General features: G+C 32.1%; 2 long non-coding RNA genes across 2 annotated transcripts; one reads left to right on the top strand and one right to left on the bottom strand.

The window, feature by feature from the left end:
• The first annotated feature begins 6,328 nt into the window (after window positions 1-6,328).
• Window positions 6,329-7,626, top strand: LOC146937331 (uncharacterized). Its single transcript, XR_015033271.1, has 2 exons — window positions 6,329-6,476; window positions 7,336-7,626. It is a non-coding gene; the product is annotated as an uncharacterized LOC146937331 (long non-coding RNA).
• A 1,459-nt stretch (window positions 7,627-9,085) lies between these two features.
• Window positions 9,086-9,778, bottom strand: LOC146937330 (uncharacterized). The gene is made up of 2 exons (XR_015030918.1): window positions 9,638-9,778; window positions 9,086-9,447 (listed from the first exon to the last, which is right to left on the bottom strand). It is a non-coding gene; the product is annotated as an uncharacterized LOC146937330 (long non-coding RNA).
• Between the last annotated feature and the right edge of the window lie 699 nt (window positions 9,779-10,477).

The following is a 10,477-nucleotide window of genomic DNA, read 5'->3' as shown; positions in this document are numbered from 1 at the left end:
TCTAAACCTATGGAAACATCAAAAGAATTGAGTTGAACTTGACTCCTTGGATTTAATCAAGCTTATTGTTGATTGTTCAAGGAAAGTTCAAGAACGCTGATTTTCTGAAAAACTTGTTTTCTCAAAAGAATGAAGTAGGGTTAAGTATGTATGATGTTTATATGACTTCTAAAAATGGTTGTGAATGGTTCCATCAAGTTTGAACTTGTTTTGCTTTGAAAATGGGAATTTTGTAAAAAAGTGATCAATTGAGACGAACTTCGGAATTTTTGTTAATTCTCCATATGTGGCCGATGAAATGTTTATGTAACCTCTACTGCACGTATATGTGACTTGTGAGGATACATGCCATAGGCGATTGAGCTTGTTTACTTGGTTTTGACTCAAATGTTCAATTAATTTAATTGTTGTGATTTTGAGAGACGAACTTGACTAAAGATGACTTTGAGAACCAATTGATTGTGAATCCTTTATGGAGAATTGTTATATGGTATGTAAAGATGATTGGTGGTGTGATTATGTGACAACTTTATGTTGTGTGATTTTTGAATGTTGTTGGTGATTGTATATATATGATATATTGGTGGAGAATTATTGATGATTGCATATATACATGTATTGGTGATGGTGAGGTGATTATTGTTTGTGTGAACATATGCATTTGTAGTTGAGTCATATGTTCATGCATTCATGACTGATGGTGGTGGATTTTATATCCAAGACTGATGGTGGTGGATTTTATATCCAAGACTGATGGTGGCGGATTTTATATCCAATTGAGGTGAGTACGATGTTTTTGTTGCATCGAAGGTGACGACCTTGAGGTGTTTTGGTACCACATGCATCTAGAGAAGAGTCTAGAACATTGCATGCATTTGAATAGTTGATGAGTTGTGTCATAATTGAATATATGACTTGGTGAATTGTGTGTTGGTGAAATTTGGTGAATGTTGTGATTGTGTGGATTGATGTATAAGTACATTGGTGGATTTTGTAGATGGTTGTGAATAATTGTATTATGCTCTAATTGCATGTCTTAATTGTTTGTGCTTATACACTTGGTGAATCAATTGATGATGGTTATTTTAATAATAATGATGAGGTGAGATTGGTATATGTATATATATATATATATGATGTGGTGATGTTCTTTGATAATGATGATGGCTTGCTTATAACTTTGACATGACGAATTGTACTTGTTGAGATAAGCATGCTAGATGAGTAATGAAGTAAGTAATGTTTTCATTGATTGATGTTGATAAATGATGAGCTTTTGTTGATGACTTGATTAGACGTTGAATATGCATGCTATGCTATGATAATAATGTGATAGCTTGAAATGTAAGTGATGGGGGATAATAATGATCATGTGATACGTGTATGATACACTTGTTGATATGAACTTGGAATGATGATATTGAATGATATAAGTGTTGTGAATACTTGTGAATACATGTATGATTTATTGTCCTTTGTTCTTGAATATATCTTTCATTTCCAATGTTCTCGTTTAAATCTTTTATTGATTATGATGATGTAATGCTAACCCTCAGTGGTCTGTGGTGGACCGCCTACCTCTCTGTATGGATGGGTAGACGGTGTGCAGGTGTAGTTTAGTTGTTGCTTGTTGATGCCGAGGAGTGGAGTTCCTCTTTTTCATGCAAGTGTCTAGATTAGGGCTCTGATCTAGGATAGTCCTTGCATGTTGTTTATTTGACTTTGTATTTTGGAGTTGTTGAGATATTCTGTTATTTGAGATTTGGAGGATACATTTTGTATTTTCTTGTAGATCCAGAGATGTTTATGAATTATATGTTTTTCCGCTGCTATGTTGTGTAAACAGGATCTTTATGCATGCATTTTTGTGGTTTGATTTGAAGACGTAGCATCTATTTCTAGAATATATTTGTATATTCGCGCGTTTTACCGCTCATTAGAAATAGGGTGTTACACCTTTCATCAAAAATAAATATTCACTTCCCTTACAATAATTGAGTTGTTTGACAATGTTTATATAACCCCTTTTCGGCGTGTTTTCGTCTTATAACCGAAAAGGCAAGGATCGTGTCTTATAACCGAAAAGGCAAGTTTTGTGAATAATGACATTATATTTGCCTTTTAACTAAAAAAACAACCTTGTAAAAAAAAACTATAAATACAACATTCAATCGAATACATCTAACGACACAAATTCAAAATCATTAAAACTGAGCTCAATCATTGGTTTGATTTTACTTATCTCTCGATCGAACTCAAATTATCAATGTCTCTTTTTCCTGTGAATTGGAGGGTTGCACAAAAAATAAAATCAATAAAACCAAAAAAGATAAATTTACAAACTTATTCGCAACATCCAGATTAATAGAATATAGCAGCGACATGTTTACGAATCTGACAAAGACTACAACAACAACAAGATGGAACACTTTTTTAAATAAAAAAGAAGGAACAAAAATATTATTACAATGATTTCAAGTCAAAAATTAACCGTAAACCATCTTTTGTGATAGTAGATGAAGAATTTTAACTACAATAAGGGACATATAAGGGAGGGAGGGAGGGAGGGAGAGGGAGAGAGAGAGAGAGAGAGAGAGAGAGATGAACGTTCACACAAGAATCAAACTCGTAAATAATGATATGGCTCATCTCCTATACGATCCAATTATATCCAGAGCGTAAAAATTCCTAGTACCTTTTGGATTAGAAAATTACTCACTCTCAACCGAACTTTCCAAAATACCCCCACGTGACTTAAGTCGCACAAGTGTTAAACTCGTCGTGACTTAAGTCATGTTGGAATACAACCTATGTGAATTAAGTCATGTTCGGTTCTCCTTCTCCGTCGTTCTTTCATCCATCCACTGCACATTATGATTAACTGTTTTGTTGGTTTTTGGATGTCATTTACTTCATTTTTATATTAAATATAAGTTTTTGGATGTTGTTCACTTTCATGCACTATTTTTTAATCAATCTCTATTATTTCAAATTTCTTCACTTTTGATCATTGGTTGGATTTTACTATAGAAAAATGTTGAGTTGACATAATTTGTTGTTATTAAAAAAATGTGGTGACATTTTTTTAATTGAGTCTAATCTTTATAAATTAATTACCCAAAAATCTTCAACTTCATCAACACACCCATAAAATTACCACCATATCACTTCATTCCGTATAACCTCATCGACAAACATACAATTTTTTTTACTGCTATCATTTACCTCAATATCAAATTTATTTTTCACGTTCTTTCCTTTTCAATTTCCTTTATTCCCTCCATTAAATTACAATCAACTCATTTTTTTGACCATGTTGTGCCTTCATTTGACCATATATGACTATGCAACATAATTACAAATGTGGAGACTCGCATACTTGACAGAAAGATGTTAATATATCAAATATGAGTTAAAATTCTACAATAGATAGATATATGGTTTACACTGAGTTAAAATGCTTAATAAGATATAAGTGTTTACACTGATTTTTGGTAAACAACCGCTGGTATAGAATTAATTACCTGCAAGATCAACCAGTAAATCTTAAGGACATTTCGTGTTTGTTATTTTCCAGAAATTTGTGATTGTTCTTGAAGAACATAATAGAATGTATGAATAATAACTGTCGAACTTGACCCAGTCAAATCCGTTGAAGTTACTTTGAAGTAGAATTAAAAGGAAATGTTTAAAATAAACAAGTAAATTGCAAAGACATTTAAGAAAATAAAATTAAATTGCATTGATTGAATGTAAATTGGTACACATGTTCATACATTGTAACTTGTTACTCGTTTTTCTCTTGAATGCGGATAGTTTGAGTGTAAGTTTTGTGTATGATTGGTTTTTGACCCGTTTTTTCCTATGAAAAACTACTATTTATACTTAGAAATAAATACTTACATTAAGATTCGAAACTATAACTTCTAAAAACGGACAAAGACGCCTCCTCGATTTGAATTTCAAACATTTGAATCTTCGAAGTGTCCATTGCTTGACCTCGTGTAGAATCAGCTCCTCTTCGATGCTCCTTTGGTTTATCGAACTGAAAGTTACACTTTGAGCTATGTCTATGAATCATATCTTCTCGACGAACCATTTGCACTTAGAAATTAATGTTGACTCTTTCGATCATAAGGTCAACTTCTTTTGACTGCATTTATTATAGCCTGTCAAAATATAGCCTAACAAATTGCCCCCCAAAAAATGTCATTTTCGACCAATCTTCTCTAATAAAGAGAAAAGGACGTTTTTTAACCTTCTAAGGAAAGTAATCGAAGATCATCTTGATGACATCATCATTTTGGAGAAGCAGTTCAAAAGAAACCTTTTTGGTGTCCCCATCATGGTTAGTGGGCCACGTTCCAGACAAAGGGAACTGCCACTTTTAGTATTTTAAAGGAAAATTGTCAACTAAAGATGTTGACATTTGTCAAGATCTAAAAAAGGTATAAAGAATGAGTTTTACCTTTCCCTTTGTCCCCTCATTTCTAATTGATTTTTTCATTGTTCCTCGTTCTTTTTCTTCTTATTTTTTTACCAAGTACGAGTAAGAGAGGACTCATTCTCTAAACCTTCAAAACTTTAAATTTTCCCCAGAAAAATTTCTAATTCCTCATTTGAACACTGTTCGTAAGTCATGATGAACCAAAAAGGATCTTCTTCCCAACCTCAAATCAACATTGAATCCATCAATTTCTCAAAAGACGTTCAAATCTCTAACCCTCAGTTTGTCTTGGAACCGATTGTTAAAGAAGCTGAAGACATAATCTGGAAATCCCGTGTAATGATCCCATGCCCTAACTCAACTCATGCATACTTAGGGCCTATTCCTGATGACAGGGATAATGATAAGGCACTCAATGCCATTTTTCCTTGTTATGAGAAACATTCTCCCTTAGTTTTCACCAAAGGTCCGTATAACTTGAGTTTCATGAAATCTAAGTTTAGAACAGAATCCAAACATGAAAGAAATGAAGATTACCTTCTTTGGTTGAATAAGGTAGAAGCAAAAAGGGGGTGATTTTGGAAAGACATAGGTATTTTTGACCTTATTCAGTTGTCTAGGGAAGGACCTAGATATCATAATGAAATGTTGATTGCTGCCCTCCACTTTTGGAACATTTCGACCAACAGCCTCCACTTAAAGTGTGGAATGCTCACACCTACTCTTTTAGATGTCGCCGCTATTGCATGACTAAAACCTATTGGCGAAACCTTTGATCCTGATGAAGATGATTCAGAAATCTCTTTTGATTTTAGTAGATTTGCCTATGGCGGTTTCATAATGGATCATCATGATACTGAAAATGCTAAAGTAAGTGCTACAGAACATGTAGCCTTTTTGTCTTATTGGTTATCCATGTATATCCTTTGTACCAGATCAATACAAGTGGCCAAAGGGAATAAGACCTTAACCATCCAGTTTCATGAAGGAAAAAACATTTGTTTGAGTAAACTCATTCCAGGGTTCTTGTATGAGAGTTTACACCTAGGGGTATCTGGCATAAGATCATACCAATCTTGGAGCAGTTTGATTATCCCTGGCCCTATTTGGTTGTTTCAATTATAGCTATTAGCCACTTTCAGAGAAAATCTAAAAGTTTTTATTCCCACTGATCTCGAAAAGGCCCATGAAAATAGGGAAACTGAAGGTTTAGGCTTTGCCATGCTGAGATGTGAAAATTGGGGTTCTAAAGATTAGTTCAGGATATCTTATGAGGCTCTATCAGGGTGTGATACTTTTACCCTTTTGCTAGCTCCTTTCTCAAATAGGACTCCTGGACCAGATTGGTTCACCAGAAAATTTCCAGCACATAGGGTCGAAGATAAGGAAGAAACCAATGCTATATGGCAAGCCTATATCTTTTCTATCGAGCAGAGTCAGAACTTCTGATTCTTAAGGAGTGTATGGTGTAACAGCCCATTTTCCGTTATTTTATTTTTAATTGTTTTATGTGTTTATATATGCTTGTGTGTGATTATTTATCTTTCAGTGTGATTTCTTGGGTTTTCGTGTTAGAAGGGTCTTTTAGTCTTTTTAGACTTAGGGGTATTTTTCTTTTGGTGAGCAAGGGTAATTTTGTAATTTAGATTGGAGGGTATTTTTACTATTTTAAGTGAGAACTATTTATTGTTGCTAAGTTGTTAGTGTGTTGTGGTAATTAAGTTAGAACCGGTGTTTACTCGTTATTTTTACCGTTAGTGAAATAGAAGTAGTGGTTTGGATTAATTAGAATTTGAGCTCATATAACATTTGGGGATTTAGGCCCATTAGTGGTGTGACTATATAACCTATATCTTAAGAGGAAACTATGGTTAGAGCAATTCATTTTCAAAACAATAGAAAGAGGTGGAGAGAGAAAAGGCAAGAGAAAAAGTAAGAAATGGTTTGAAGAGCTAGAGGCTTGAAGAGCAAGAGGGTGTGGATCTAGGAGCTAAAGTGAGGACTAAGCTAGGAATTCTTGGATTTAGAGGTAAGGGGGTAGTATTCAAGCATAATCTTTTTCTACCCATTTCTCATAAGTGCTTAATTGAATAAGTGATTATGTGGATAAGTGATTATTTGAGTTTGATTGTAGAAATTCGTGCTTAGATATTGATGACATGATTATGAATATGAATTGAATGATAATTGTGTAGTAAATGATGAATTTGCATTCCTAAATATGTAAATGTGGGTATGTTATGTTTTTGTGAAAAATTGATGAAGAATGAAGTTGTGGTTGTTGAATTGTGAGTAAATTCATGTTTAATTGTTGTGTTGTTGTTTTGGGATATGTTGTTGGTGAATTGTTTTACAAGCTATTGTTGTTGAGTTGTTGTTGTAAGCATGTAATGAATAAGTTGGTGTTGATTGTTGAAGTTGTGTGAACATATGCATTGTTGTTGATCGAGTCATATGTTCATGCATCATAACATGTTGTTTTTGTTGACGAATACTTTGTATTCACTATGCGGGTTGTATTCGGGTTGTTACGATGTTTTTGTTTCATCGAAGGTGACAACCTTGTTGTTGATTGGTACCACATGCATATAACGTCGTGTCTAGGCGCATTGCATGTAGTTGGTCTTATGTCATAATTGCCTATGTGCCTTGAATGAATTATGCATTTGATTTGTTGTGTGATTGGTGATTATTTGTGAGTGATGAATTATGTGCAAGAATCTTTGATTGTGACTTAGAGATTCATTTGAAATATGTGTTTATGATGATGCTTATTATGAATTATATAATATTGAGATGCATGATTAATCTTGTTTATATGTCTTTGATTATGATTGATGTGAAGCTAACCCCCAATGGTCTGTGGTGGACCGCCTACCTATTTGTAGGAATGGGTAGACGACATGCAGGATTAGATGCTTTGCTTTGCTTTGCTTGTGAGTTGCTTGAGGATATGTTTTTATCGCACGTGTCTTATATAGGCTCTTATCTATGACAGTGTTTTATGTTTGATTTTGGATTATATCTGTTGTTGAGATTACCCTATGTTTGGGATTTATACATTATCTTTATGAGGTTGTATTTATATGATGATGACATGGCTACTTGAGTTGTATGTGATGTTCCACTGTGATGATTTAGTTGATGAGATATGTTTATGCATGTCTATTTGTGGATTATTTGGAGACGAGACGTCTAATTCTTGAATATTTAGTATATTCACGTGTTTTATCGCTTAAATAGAAGTAGGGTGTTACAAAGTTGGTATCAAAGCCATGTCGATCTTGTCCGGACCAAAACCCGTTGAATTACCTGTTGTATTCGAATGGTATATTGAATATTAAAATTAACTTACAATTGGTATATTGAATATTAAAATATTACCCTATGTTTTGGAATATTGAATATTAAAGTTGGTATCAGAGCCATGTCTATTTTTTTTGAATTATTCTTACAATATTCAACACATATCTGCACAATTTTATTAAAAAATACTAAAATTAACTTAAAAAATAGGGACCAAAAGTAACAATTGAAAATTTTATAGAGACTAAAACGAAAATTTGGTATATTTATAGGGACCAAAAACATATTTAACCATAAAATTTATTCCAAAGAAAACACAAAAACTATACTCCAAGTTTTTATGTTTTAGTTTTCTTAATTAGTGTGATTTGAATTTTTTTGCTTGTAATTTGAGACGGATGGATTATATATTTATCTTGTGTTTGAAAAGGGATTTTAGAATTTAGGGCTAAATATGTGTTTGGTCCTTATAAATATATCAACTTTTCGTTTTAGTCCCTTTAAAAATTTCCTTCAACTTTTAGTCCCTATAAAATTTTCAATCACTACTTTTGGTCCCTATTTTTGAGTTAATTTTAGCATTTTTTTTTTAATGAAATTCTGCAGAAATGTGTAAAATATTGTAAAAAAATTTCCCAAAAAAAAATAGAAATTTTTAGCAAAACATAAATTTAATATGAATTTTTAACCATAAACAATATAAAAATTCATATTAAATTCATGTTTTTTTGAAAAATTCTAAATTTTTTTGGGAGAGATTCTTATAATATTATGAATTTTTCTGCAAAATTTTATTAAAAAATATGAATTCTACATATGAGTTTACTTTAAAGGAGGGACCAAAAGTGAAGATGAAAATTTTTATAAGAACTAAAAGTTGAAGGAAAATTTTAGAGGGACTAAAACGAAAAGTTGTTATATTTATAGGGACCAAAAATATATTTAACCCTAGAATTTATATTATATTCCAAAAGATTTTGTAAACTACTCTATCCGTCTTAAAATATAAGCAAAAATTGGTAAATAAAAACTAATGTATTTGATTAAAAATTTGTATTAAATCGCTAGTTCTTCTTTTTCTCTTGAAAATTTCATTCAAAAGCATTTTATATCAATACTCAATAGTATTTATCCTTTTACGGCCGGCCTCTATCATGATTTGTTACACATATTGTTTTTATGTTTCGTTCCATGTAAAGATGATATTTAAACATTGTAAGTTTTACAACAGCAAACAAATTATAACGTGCAAAATTAAAAGAATACAAGTCAAAATCACCACACCCATGTATATGCATCATTAAAATCCAGAGGGATATCGAAGAAATCTAATTGATCAATTGGAAACAAAGGTTGTTTTATTTAAAGTAGACGCAGGATAACAATAACATGCATGGTTGGTTTCTAGTTTTTTAGACATATCATTCTTAAGTGGCATCAATTTCCAAAGCCATCTTCAAATAGACTTTTTTCATTAGAGTTAGTGGCCATGATCTTCTATGGAAAAGTGTGTAATATTCCGATACTGACAGGCAGAACGGAATATTACCAATTGTCACCGCAATAACCGCCTCCTTTAGAATCCCAAAGACAACGACAATACATGATGCTGCCGCATGTATCCGGCCCAAATGGTAAACAAAATTTACCGAAGGATGGACATTCCCCTTCTTCAACGTTTGTCTGGACGATTACTGCAAATGGCAAAGGAAGTTAAAGTTGGAACCAATACACATCTATGCATATAACGTATATGTTTAGGAAAGTTTGGCATTAAATTGAGCATGTAATATAATAATTTTTCATTGATTAAGAATATAGATCCTAACATATATAAATATATCGGTGAGAAAGATGAGCGCAATATTAAAAAAATATACATACAGAATGTGGTGAGCATGAAGACAGCCAAAGTAGCAAGCTTAACATAAGTCATTGTTTGATCAAAAGAAAGAATAAGCTAAAATTATTTGTTATGAACTTAGCTTAATGTTGCATTAGTTCATTGTTACATGCAACAATTTATAGAAAGGTGCATATACTAGCTAGCACGATAGCTCCCTACGTTAATTGTTAGGAAAAGTGAAATGACTATATTTAACAATTTATAGAGAGGTCCATACACTAACTGACACTATAGCTCCCTTATTAAATTGATGGTGATAGTTAATAATTTTGTGGTATCCTCATGAAATTAAAATTATTTCATTCCCTTTCATCAAAAATGAATATTCACTTCCTGTACAATTAAAATTGCTTTATATAATCTCTTTTCAGCGTGTTTTCGTCTTATAACCGAAAAGGCAAGGCTCGTGTCTTATAACTGAAAAGGCAATGCTTTTGTTCAAAAAAAAACTGAAAAGGCAATGCTTGTGAATAATGACATTATTTTTACCTTCTTAACTAAAAAAAACAACCTTGTCAAAAAAAAACTATAAAAACAACATCCAATCGAATACATCTAACTACACAAATTCAAAATCATTAAAATCGAGTTCAATCATTGATGAGATTTTACTTATTTCTCGGTCGAATTCAAATTACCAATGTCTCTTTTTCCTGTGAATTGAACGGTTGCACAAACAAAATAAGTAAAACCAAAATAGATGAATTTACAAACTTATTTACAACATCCAGGTTAATAGAATATAGCACCATATATGAAAGTAAATAACTAGCAAAAATACAATTTTATCCTAATATTTTTTTAGCAAAAATACAATA

The sequence above is a fragment of the Medicago sativa genome, chromosome 3 (assembly GCF_051527215.1).
Source record: "Medicago sativa cultivar Bolivia chromosome 3, Bolivia_mono, whole genome shotgun sequence".
NCBI lineage: Eukaryota > Viridiplantae > Streptophyta > Magnoliopsida > Fabales > Fabaceae > Medicago > Medicago sativa.
This window is presented reverse-complemented; position numbering and strand designations above follow the sequence as displayed.